The sequence below is a fragment of the Euprymna scolopes genome, chromosome 34, assembly GCF_053919585.1.
Source record: "Euprymna scolopes isolate OS-2025 chromosome 34, ASM5391958v1, whole genome shotgun sequence".
Taxonomy (NCBI): domain Eukaryota; kingdom Metazoa; phylum Mollusca; class Cephalopoda; order Sepiida; family Sepiolidae; genus Euprymna; species Euprymna scolopes.
The window spans coordinates 75,172,828-75,185,766 of record NC_136515.1 but is presented as its reverse complement, the minus strand read 5'-3'; the positions used below and the strand labels follow the sequence as shown (position 1 = coordinate 75,185,766).

Genomic DNA, 12,939 nt, shown 5'->3' with positions numbered 1-12,939 from the left:
TTTATATGTTTAATCACGTTAATTTGTCAAGTTTTAATATGCATTTGTCATTAGGTCAAATGGTAAAGAATAACACTAGAGAGCTAAATGCTTGGAAATTTCACACAAATGTACCTTATGTGTCTGGGAGTGTTCTTAGATAGGGTTTGAATGTCATTGATAATTATCAAAAATCGATAATCGAAAAAAAAATATTAAAGATGGAACAGTCTGACTTTGACCAAAATTACAATCTTTAGTCACAAGTGCATTTGAGAAGTTTTATCACTGCACAAACAAATATGCCTGGCATATAAAATCAACAGTAGGTTCTTTTATATGACAAGGGCGCGTTCGAAATGAGTATTTCTATTTAGAGCACAATTGAACCATTATACTTGATTTTTTCAATTTGAACTTTAATTCAAGTCATTATCATGACATGCATATGAAATCAACAGTAGGTTCTTTGATATGACAGGGGCACGTTCAAAATGATTGTTTCTGTTTAGAGCACAACTGAAGACTAATACTGTACTTTTGCACATTAAATTTTGATTCTAGCCATTATATATAAAAATGATTTTATAAAATGTGAGGAATGTGAAGCTTCCTCGCCGTTCACCGCAATGGGCTCCCAAATAGAAATAGCAATCAATCGATTTGATTGAAAAATAGGCAATTTCACCAATTTCGATGACAATAAAATATGAAAGGGTGAAACATTTGTTGATCCTTATTAAATCCTGGGCATCGTCGGGTCTCCCTGTTAGTAAACAATAATACAAAACATGATTAAATGTTTGGTTGCTGCTTGTAAGCAAATTATAATAAAAAAATTGATACAAACCTCTGGTCTGGTTACGGGCAAAAATAATATTAAAAAAAAAACAAAAACAATTGCTGCTGCATCAAATTTTGAGTCTTTTGAGTTAACGAGATTTCTCGTTACCTCGTATGCAAATGAGATGCTGACAGCTTGAATAAAAGTTTGTTTTCATAGACGAGGAATGAGCGAATTTGGAACTGTGAGCTTGGGCAGCAGTGTAACTAATTTAACTGCAAAAATCGTTAGTTGAAAGTACAGAATAGTGAATTTATTATTTAACCAGGCTAAATTTATTTTGATAGCTCAGTCAACTGCCAAATTATGATCGTTTAAATTTTGTTGGAAATTAAAAAAAAAAAAAAATTGCCTTCTTGTTTTCTATTAGTCTAGAAGCTAAATTTCTCAGTGGGTAATTAAGAATGCAGGTTTTGGAATGAAAAAAAAAAACTTTACAAATGTATCGTCGTCTTGTGCTAAATGAAAATGGACATGACACAAGTTTAATTAAATTTATCCAATCACTCATTTCGACTTGCCAACTTGGAAAATGCCATTCTTTGTTTTTATGCTTTCGTTGCCAAAATTAATCGCTGAATAAATAACCAAACATCCATCTTTAAAGTCTTGTTTTAGACGACAACCTCTGTTCTTTGTATTAGTTGGATTCTTCAGACTACTGTTCTCATATTGAGTGTTGTTTTAAAAACGCTCCGGCCGATGTAATCTCCAACCTTCTTTACCTCCCCCCTCCAAAAAAGTCCTATGGCGCCCAGGAAATGGTGACAGGAGCAGGGCAGTGAGGCCTGGAAGCTTCTAACTATGCACTGGCACTCTTTAGATGTAATCCCACGAATTAAAGAAAGGGTTCCATTTGAAATTCTATGCAGATTCCCGAGTTTGACAGGAAGATTCTGATCTTGATACCCCTGAAGAAAGTCAAAGGTTACATATATAGCCACTCGGTAGTTTCTGAGAAAACATTGAGAGTAAATGTGGTATTGTGGTGACTAATCCCTATTAATCCCTAACTATTGCATCGAATGGATACCATAATACTTAGTTCGTTGTACCTTATCATAAGAAAAGTTCATACAAAATTTCAGACAGATCAGACCAGTAGTTTCCGAGAAAAGTGAAACGGACAGACAGACTAAAAGAAATACAATAGAGATAAGTAGTAAGATTATAGTTCTAAAAACAAGAGGAGGTTCAAAACTTCCATGATTCATGCAAGAATTGTCCGCGAGGGTCCATGGCATTATGGATAAAGTATTGTGTAAAATTTAGTTCTAAGTGAAACTCTTTTTAGGGTTGAAGGTTCAATCCTCAATGTGGGCGATACTGAGCATGAAATCACAAATTACTTAAGACTTCTACCAACTACTCAGTCATAGCTGACGGAACGAGAGCATGCTACTTTCGTGGATAAATAAAAGATTCCATTCGAAATTCTGTGCAGATTCCCGAGTTCGACAAGATACGCCTGAAGAAGGCGTAAACGTTTTGAAAAATAACACCCAAAACGAGAACAGTAGTTGGAAGAATTCAAATAATCTGAATAATCAATCCTTACCTCAAAAATTCAGAAAAATAATTCCAGTTTCTTCTGATTATATTAGAATGGGAGAATGGATTCAGTAAAAACTCCAGGCTCCTATCTTTATATCATCAACGTTCTGATCCCCATCTGGCATCAATTGAAATGGATGCCTCTCGTCTTGGGGAGGCTCCATGTTTTGACAAGCTCCTGGGTTTGATCATTACTCCTGATCTGAAATGGAACACGTAAATCAAGTTTGTTGCCAAGGCCGCTGGGAAAATGGTGGGATCCTTCTACTGCTCCAGAAGATATCTCACTACTGATGCAATTCTCTATATAAAAGCTAAGTACGTCGAAAGATGGAGTACTGCTGCCACATCTGGGCAAGAGCTGCTAAAAACAGCCTATCCTGCCTTGACAGAGTACAAAATAGACTTTGTGGCTTAGTGAGGGATGCTCTTTTCTCTTCCTTGCAACCTCTCTCCCACAGAAGAGACGTTGTGAGCATGTCTTTGTTTTATCGTTATTTCCATGACAAGTGCTGGTCTGAGCTCCAATCTCTGGTCCTCCTTGCCAATCTTTTTCAATAAACACCCGTCTAGCTGAAACCACTGTCAGTAATTTTCCCCACTCTTTATCTGAGCCTAAATCAAAACATAGATTCCATGAACAAAGCTTCTTTCTTAGAACTGCACGCCTGTGGAACTCTGTTCCGCTTGCCTGTTTCCCACCTGACTACAACTTGGATGTCTTCAAGTCCAACATAAACAAATTCCTGATGAACCACCCCCTTAAGACACTTTATCAAATCTCCAATACTAATGATTACTATGACACTATCCCATTGATTACTGTACACGCAATAACCCTTGTCCCCAAGTGGCTTCCGGGCCTTGATAAGAGTTGACCTTCATGTAAAAAAAAAAACAAAAAAAAACAAAGAAAGTAAAATCGTTTAATGAACATAGTGACAAAGGGGTACATAATGGTAGTTCTCATTTAATTCCGAGCAACGTCAGGTCTCCCTGCTGGTAGCCTATAAACATGGTGGTCAAAGTCGTATGCTCCTCCTGTTAATCTCTCTATCCATCTAGATATATCTACACATCTATCTTTCCCTCTCATTCTCTCTCCCTCCCCCCTTTCTCTCTCTCTCTCTCTCTCTCTCTCTCCATATATATATTTATTATTTTAAAAACATTAATCTACAGACACGCGTGTTTCGGAGCCCTACTCCTCTCCAGCGTAGCTTGACTGTTGGTAGGATTCGAACCTTGGACCTTATGTATTTCAGTCCAGCGCCCTAATCCACTGCGCTATGTTGCCATAGACAATTTACTGCTTCGTTTTTATCGTTCATCTGTTTAAGTGGTTTTTGTTTTGATTTTTTTAAACGATAGTAATGTTTATGTCTCCGCCTCGGAAACCGGTGTTTTTCTTAGAAAGTCGCCCAATTTTAGTGAACAAAAGACTATATTTCAAAGTTCATGATGTTGACCATTTTATAATTTATTCTTTTAATTCAGTTGACATTTACAATTCTTGACAGTTTCTGTTTTGTAGCACAAAATCAATCACTTAATTATTATATCAATCAGTGAATCTATTATGCCCTTAACTCATCAGAAGAAATAGCAACAATCAATCCGTCAAAAGGAAATAAATTACGATTTGACATGATTAAAATTCGAAAATTGGAAGAGAAGCTGTAAATACCTTACACTATGTTTGCATCACGCCATTTTGAATTTTAGATTTTAGAATAAATTCACTGATTGATGTAATAATTAAGTGATTGATTTTGCTCTACGAAACAGATACTGCCAAGAATTGTAAATGTTAATTGATTTAAAGGAATAAATTAGAAGATGGTCAACATCATGAAATTTGGAATATAGTCTTTTGTCATTTATTCGCTATATTGTTCTGTAATTATATTGAGATTCTTAAATAAGGATTGGTATATATTATAAGAAAATATATTTCCACAGAAATATATATATATATATATATATATATATATATATATATATATATATTTAAAGGAGATTAGAACAATAGTCTAAAGAGCTGAGTGTATTTTAATGTAACAGTGAAATTACTAGTTTAATTAAAATACAGGAAATAGAAAGTGCTCGTTGTAATTTAGATATATAATAAGCTCGATAGTTAAATGAAACGGATTTTTAATTTAATTATAATTTGATTTTTAAAATTTAAATTATCAATCACATTACTTTATATATATATATATATAGTCATCCACATACAGTACTATTTCGTTGTGGCTAGACAGGCACCTTTCCCAGCCATAGATCGAACCTACAATCATCAAGTTGACGTAGCTCTATGCACAAAACTATAAATTAGTGCTCACAAATGTCCCTCGTCAAGTGCCTATTAAAGAAGCACTTGCTCATATATATATATATGCTAGCTTACTTCAGTCTTGACAGATTATGGATGCTCACTGTAAGGGTGTCTGTGCATGAATTTTTTGTGAAAAAAAGAGTTGCGCAATTTCCAACCAAACCTCTCTAGAGTCACGTGACACATCGTTTCTTATCAGATCACCGAAATTGAGTCTGGCTGGTAACAGATGGGTGACCATTTGGAAATTCTATGCGCTGTATGTGCTCTCTACTTATCTTGGCATATATATATGCTCGGAATTAAATGAGAACCACCATTATGTGCCTTCATGAAAAATTTGCTATCCTGTACTTTAAAGAACCCCAACATCTATTAAACTGTAGAAGAGAAATAGCAAATAACTGTGTTCACAAGATAAAATTTACTCTAGGATAGCGATACAAAATAGTTTTAAAACTAACAAAAACCACAGAAAATAAACAAATAAATAAATTAAATAAACATGAATATACATAAACGATCACACATGTATGTATTTATATATATATATATATATATATGTATGTATATATGTGTATGTACATATATATATTTATATATAAACTAACAATAAAAAAAAACACTAACCTAGTTTTAAAACAGATCCTTTGTCCGATAAAATGCATGCCCATTGGCTGATAGGAAGGGTGCGGTGGATACTAGATAGCTGATTGGCTAACTAAAATCTCAATAGAAGAGGAGCATAAAAAAACGATAAACAACCACTGAATTCGCGCATAAGGCTGAGGAGTCCTAGAGTGGATGAAACGCGGAATATTCAGTGTAGCTTAATCGCCATATATATTTTATAAAGTACTAATTATCTAAGAATCAACTGGTATGGAAACCTGTGATTTTACCATACAATTTGGATGTGAATTTTTATATCCTTTTCATTAACTTCCCTTCCTCTATGATATTTGAATACTAAAACAACTTTTAATTTTGATTTTCCATGTCTCACTGACTTTAGCAAATAAGGTGTAAACCATTATAATTATTTGCTAATATTTTCTCCTCTGAAGAGATGGTAGACATCGAAATCCTATAGCATAAGGAGTTATAATATTTAAAATGTATTCTTTGTCTTACATAGAATAATAGAAATCTTTTGATTTGAAATTCACGTCATAAATTTGAACATTTCACGTCATAAATTTTTAAATTCATTGAATGACTAAAATTTAATATGTATATATATATATATATATATATATATATATGTTAACCATCTTACTGTTTATTTATTTAAGTACGTTGGCATGTACAATTCTTGACAGCACCTGTTTCGTAGCGCAGAATCATTCATGTACTTATGTCAATTCTTGAATTTTAATCGCCCTTAACTCATCAGGAGAAGCAGCACATATCAATTTTAAAAGAAAATAAAGGTATACGGGCATGATTACAAAATTCGAAAATTGGGAGAGAAATTGTAATCATATTTTCCATTTATCACCATGCCCTAGTTATACATCGACCTTCATAAATTAAAAGATTGGTATAAATAAAAGGTGAAATATAATTGAATAAACACATTTTCTTATATATATATATATATATATATATATATATATATATATATATATATATATATATATGTATAAAGAAATTTATTTCTGTGAGTTCAGAATGAATTCATTCTGGACTCACAGCAATAAATTTCCTATATACTGCTCTGGCTACACATTGAGCACTCTAGTCCGTTTTTTTTCATCACTGAAGAATATATATATATATATATATATATATATATATATATATATATATATATATATATTAGGAGGTATATTTGATAAAAAACAGGGAATATATATATATATATATATATATATATTTTTTTTTTTAATGTTATAAACTTTATTTCTCTCGCCTGATGAGAAACAGTTGTTTTTTTAAAAAAACAATTAGCTCCGAAACATTAGCATGTTCAGTGTAGCGAGTATGTAATATTTGTCTATATAAATAAATTTATATATATATCGCAGTTCTTCTTTCTGGACAATTGCTGGATGCACTGTCCCTGAGTATTCTCACATTCCATGCTTCAAAGTTCATCATTTTTCGTTTTCTACTGCAAAGAGGTGAACTCACTGGGCATGGTATTCCAGTCGGGTGATATGAGGCAGGCTATTTTAGAGCACCTTTTCTAGACCCTTTTTGATGTGGGGTAAGTAGAGCGGATCCTAAATAAGACTGCTCAGATGTGAGTGCCGCTATCGAGATGCTCTTTCTACCTTGGCCCAAGAGCAGGGCAACTGAATCAGACACCCACTGCCTATGTGCCAGTGCATAGCTAGAAGCTCTCAGGCTTCACTGCCCTGCTTCCGTCACCATTTCCTGGTTGCCATAGAACTTTTGAGGGGGTGGGGGGTAATGATAGGCCCTTCAGGAGAACACCTGTGCGTAGAATCTTTAGAGTGGTGTGACTGGTGCACAACCAGCCACCACACTGTCCTTGGCAAAAGACCAGACCAGGGTCCAATGGCATGGAGACCAAGACAATTGGGAATCCATCTTTGCTGCAGCCTTCTTCCATCTTTGTAACCATTGTGGAGTACACCCTGCTACCGTCATCCTCCCACTCTGCCGTTGAGGTCTTTTCTGAAAACTCCCCCTTAACTTTACTGTCATGGATGGCCCTACCAGGAGAATTAATCTCCGGATGGCATCCCTCTCAGGTTCATTGGAATGCACAAGTGTTTCCACCTCGTCAAGGTGGCGGTCCAAGGAAAACATATACACACACACACACACACATACATATATTTTCATTCAATTTTCACCCCAACAAGGCAAAATGCCACTTTGAAGTAGGGGGCTACTATCGGGAACATAAGCTGTAGGGGTATTATGAAGGGAGATGTGTAGCAAGATATGTTCACATTATACTTGAACTTCTGCATGTCAATACAGTTCAGAAAGCAGAATTCGGGAAGGGAGTTCCAAAGTCTAACAGTTCTGGGGAAGAAACTATTGGAGTAGAAGGCTTTCTTATACCTAGGATCTCTACTGTGTAGAGGTGCGATTTAGCTGCTTGTCGGGAGTAGACACGTTGAGAAGGTACAAGTGCTTGTAGTTCGTCAAATCATTCACCATTAAAGTACTTGTAAAACAGGCAGAGGGATGCAACATTTCGTCGATGGGACAGAGGCTGGAGCCTAGATGATAGTTCAGAACCTATCAGGTTGGCGACTCTCTTTTGGACTCTGTTCAGGAGTGAGAGACAAGTAGCAGATGCACCAACCCAAATGTGACAACAGTACTTCATACATGGGCGGATGGTGGCCTTATAGAGGTACAGGATACTTTCAGCACAGTAGAGAGAGCCCATATATATATATATATATATATATATATATAATGCTCCCTATCTTAGGTTGAGCATATTGGGAAGTGATATACAAATTACCATTAACGTATGAAGCGATGCTCTTTGCGTAAACAAATTGAGCTTAGGTATTTGGTCAATGTCAAAACATTGTTAATTCACTGTCCGCATAGCAGCAGCTGTATAGTGCAACGGTTAGAAGCTCTGACTGTTCTTTGGGCGATCGGGTTTCGATCCTGGCTTGAGGTAGTTGCTTGTCTAGCCACACTGATGAGCTGTGAAACAGCGAAACAGTACTGTTTATTTATTTGCTTCCCTACTGAGCAAATTAGGCACAAGGCCGTTTTTTAGTGTGGTGAGGAAAAACCAGATCCCCCAAGGGGGCACTCTGACAGGGTCCAAAATTAGCAATTGCCTGATATGAAGGGTTTCCCCCACATTGACCAAACTAATTGACTTAAAAAGTAATTGTTCGATATGAAAGGTTGCCCCCACATTTACCATGCTATATATATATATATATATATATATATATGAAATTGAAACAATACATGTAAAACACTAATTCCAAGGGGTTTTCAACATTTCAGCCTCTTCCGACCATATCAGGGAGTGAAACCGGAAGAGGGGGGCAGTCAAAAACAAAGGAAATCTTAATAATATTATGAACACGGTGACAAAAGTACATAGTTGTGATCCTCATTCAATCCCCGGGCAACGTTGGATAACCGCGCTGTTGAAATGCGACTACAGCTGTGTTCTATTCTTGTCTTGTTTATAATTAAGTTAAATAGATCCACATGTTGTAATGAAACTGCTATGAATCTCTGATCATTTCATATTATTGAAAGTCGCATAAAATCGATATTTGTGCTGTGAGTCATCGCTCGTTTTTATCCGATTTCCTCGTGAAATTTTATTTATTCATAACAACCTTTGTGAAATTGTCGATATTATTAGCAATTGCATTTAATGGGGTTCATTTATTCCTTCTGTATAATTAGAAAAGGTATTAACCCCTGACCCTTTTTCCATCTATTGTCGATCAGGTTCAATGAATTGTTTACGGTTCGTAAGGGTGTTTTGTTATTAGATAATCCGGAGAAATGATTAATAAAAAAAAGAAAACGTCGTTTCTTCTTTCTTTTTTCTTTTTCTACTTGTTTTTTTTTTCTTTTACTTTCCTTTTCTCTCCCCCCACCCGTTCCCTATTTTTTCCCCTGATTTTTTTTCCCCTGTTTCCATGTCCTTTTCCCTTTCTTTGTTTTCGCCCCCCTCCTCTCCATATTAAGAATAAGTTCTAATTTTCTTATTTACTTGCCTCCCCACGAGGGCAGAGTTAGACACAAGGTCAGTTTTTAATGTGGGGAAAATCCACCTCCTCAAATAGGTGCACTTTGGATAAGAACAAAAATTAAGATTGTCTCATTCATGAAGGATTTCTCCTCTACTGACCGAGGCAGAAAAGGCAAAGTGTAGCATTAGAACAGATACTACCCTGTGATCTTGTCCCGAAGTTCAAGACGTGATTAATGTTACTATTTAGAAAAATATTCTTAACATGACGAAAGAAGGGAGGGTGCTTGTTAACTATTCTGTGCCTTCCTTCTATCAAAGTATGTTTATTTGTTTATTCTCTGATCTTATAGGCGTTCCAAAAGTAATGCCTCCTATTTTTTTTTATTCCGCCCGAATAGATTAAGAAGATTGCAAATTGCATAGTTATGGTGACTGAACTTATGCATTAATGGCCTGAAAATTTCATCTTCTTATTGCAGATATTGAATGCGTGAGACTCTAAGAAAGCAACCCCTGTTATAAGTATGCGTCAGGAGCAGACATGCGTGATTGAAAAATTGAACCGACCCACATTCACTGGCGCCCGTTGAACGTTTACAAAGCCGATGCAGTTGATGCAGCACAATTAAGAAATGAGTTCGTCGATTTCAGAGTGGTGACAGATATGTGAGTTATAAACACACTCTGGATGGCCATGCGCAACGATCACCCTATCACTGCTAAAAGTGCATTGAAAATGGTGGTGACTATATAAAAAAATAAATTCTGGAGCACAAAAGGTCACTCATTTTAATGATGCCACTTCCACCTTTGTAGATCTTCAACGTTTTAAGTAAAAAAAAATAGGATGCATTACTTTTGGAATGATCCTTGTCTTTGATCGGTTGTTGCTACTGTACATATAACAGATACTAGCAGGCTGCCCGGCATTGCCTGGTCATAAAATATGCTTAAATACGATATTTTGATTAATGCAGATTTCGTATTTATTATATTATATTCGACTAAATATAAAAGTACAAATTCTTAATAAAAAAAATCGGTGTTAGTTTTTTTTTTTTTTCCGACAATTTGCAGATATATGTTAATTCACACAAAACGAAAAGTACAGTTCTCCATTTTTTGTAGGCGTTACAGTTTGAAAGACTTTGTGGTAAAATAAATAAAATGGTAAAAATCAGTTTCGCATATAAAATTAACAAAACCAGCATCCATTTTGAACCAGACAGCATTTTAAGGACATGTAACCAATTTTGTTTGTTTTAAGTCTTGGCCGTGTTAATGTTTCTGATCAAACTTAAAAAAAATAAAATCATAAAAAACTTGCCTTCTTCTTACTACAAACTTTAAATCCGATTGGTATTACAAAAAATAAGGTCATACGAAATAAAGCAATTATGCATGTTTTTTTTACTTTACCAGTTTGATTTAGGGTTAGTGGTAAAAAAAATTTAGCTAACTGCCCTAAAAAGTTAGAATAGCCTAGAAATGGGGCTAGGTCATTTTATGATTAATTTATATGCGCAACTAAGTTCTAAAATAATTATTTTACTTTTCTTTTTCAGTGTGTTCACATGTAATTGCTTAAAAAAGTAGAATATAATTTTGGGGGTGAGGAGGTACTTTTAAATGTACATATAATTTCTTTTTTTAATTGATCAAACTTATGTATTGTCGCCAAGATTTTGATAAACTTATTGTGAGATTTGTGTCTATTTTTCATTTGTGCCATTTTTTTCCTGTTTATTCACTTTGTACGTTATATATGGCACAATCACGTTGACACACTTGTTCCCGCTAGATCACCAAAGTTAAGCAACGATGAGCCTGGCCAGAACCGGATGGGCGACCATTTGGAAAGTCTAGGTGCTGTATGTACCGCACTGAGTCATAAGAAATTTCCAGGTTGATATTTGTAGGCGCATTAATTTACTGGGATAGATGCTCCCTTAGTCTTAGTTAAGACATGCATCTAAGAGAAGGTAACTCTGATGACGTCGGCGGCAGGACGCTGGATGGCAATGGAGGAAGATCTAGCAGATCAACGATTCTATGGTATTATCAGTTACGTTATTCGATTGCAATTGTACGGATGATCTAAAGACAACATATAGGTGCAAACAGGTGAGTCAGATGCCACTGCAATGGGGAAGGTAATGCCAATGCACTCCATGTATTCTGCCAAGTTCAGATCATATAATTGTCTTCAGAGGAATCACACCAACAATGGCCGGAAGCTTATGAAGAACACTAACCATGATTTCATCTATGGCATGGAAAATATTGCGATACAAGAAGAAGAAGAAGAAGAAGCCATTATTACTTGTGCCATTTTTACCTAAATTCAGTGAAAATAGTTATTTTAAAGCTAGTCTACCGGTCATACGTTTTCAAATTCCCCGGAAAATTAATTTCAAAGTAAAGTAAACATTAAAAGAATTACAAACGAAAAAAAAAAAATAAATAATTGTTCCCAACTATTCAACTGTGAACTCCCTGAGAGGCGCCGTATTTACTGTTTAGCAAATAGGTGCAAAAAGAAATTTGAACATTTCAAAAGGTTTGATAAGGTAATAGGCGTAAGTAAACTCTAGAATATTTCAGAGGATATATACTCAGTGACCAAACAATGTTTGTTTTAGAATCCACAGAGGTATGAATAAGTGGTCAAAGATTAAAAAATATAACAAATAAATGTTATCAAAGGGAAAATAGGTTACTCTTCTACCTATCTGGAAAAGTGTTTAGTGGTTTTACTCACTTTAAAATGTTTAACCGGTTAGAAAAGTGTTTATCGATATATGTGAATAAGAGAAATGGCGGCAAGCTGACTGTTAAATATGTGAAGTTTGGAAAAATTAGTTAAAACTAAAAATTATACAAAATACTTTTAGAAACTCACTCAATAGCTCGCCGCTATTTGTCTTGTTTATATGATATAAGCAACATGAAGCATAAAACCTTATTTCTAAAATTACTGGATTGGGCATTAAGTAAAAGGGTTGAGATGCTGTAGTGACACTATCTGCATCTGCACTCCCTTTAAGTGTTGGAAAGTGGGGGAGAAAGAGAAAAATTAGTATGACAAAAAATGGGGAAATAGGTTTATCAGCACATCAATGGAGGAAGTTGTTCAAAAAGGCACACAAAAGGAATATGACATGGGATTGTTGATCAAAGTAACAAAAGGGCCGAACAATGGATGTAGATATATTTATTTTTGGGAGTGGCTATGAATCTTACGACAGTGCACGACAGTTGAAGACGGTTTGCGATAGTTAATGAGTTGAGGACAGTGTTCGGTTGACGATAGTTTCCAGTTAGAGACAGATGCAAAACGTAGCCAGATCAAGATGAGCTGACATCAACTAGCGAACACAGCTTTGGCAGAACATAAATGTGGACCTTAGCATATAGTGTCGATGGTGTCACACATGCATCCAGAGTGCAAGTGATATTTATAGTATAGAGGGTCGATGGTGTCACACATGCATCCAGAGTGCAAGTGATATTTATAGCATGGTCGATGGTGTCACACATGCATCCAGA

General features: G+C 35.3%; 1 protein-coding gene across 1 annotated transcript in view; it reads left to right on the top strand.

The window, feature by feature from the left end:
• LOC145259287 (post-GPI attachment to proteins factor 2-like) overlaps positions 1–12,939 on the top strand; it is a 196,980-nt gene that overhangs the window by 86,746 nt on the left and 97,295 nt on the right. The gene's annotated exons all lie outside the window — the stretch shown is intronic.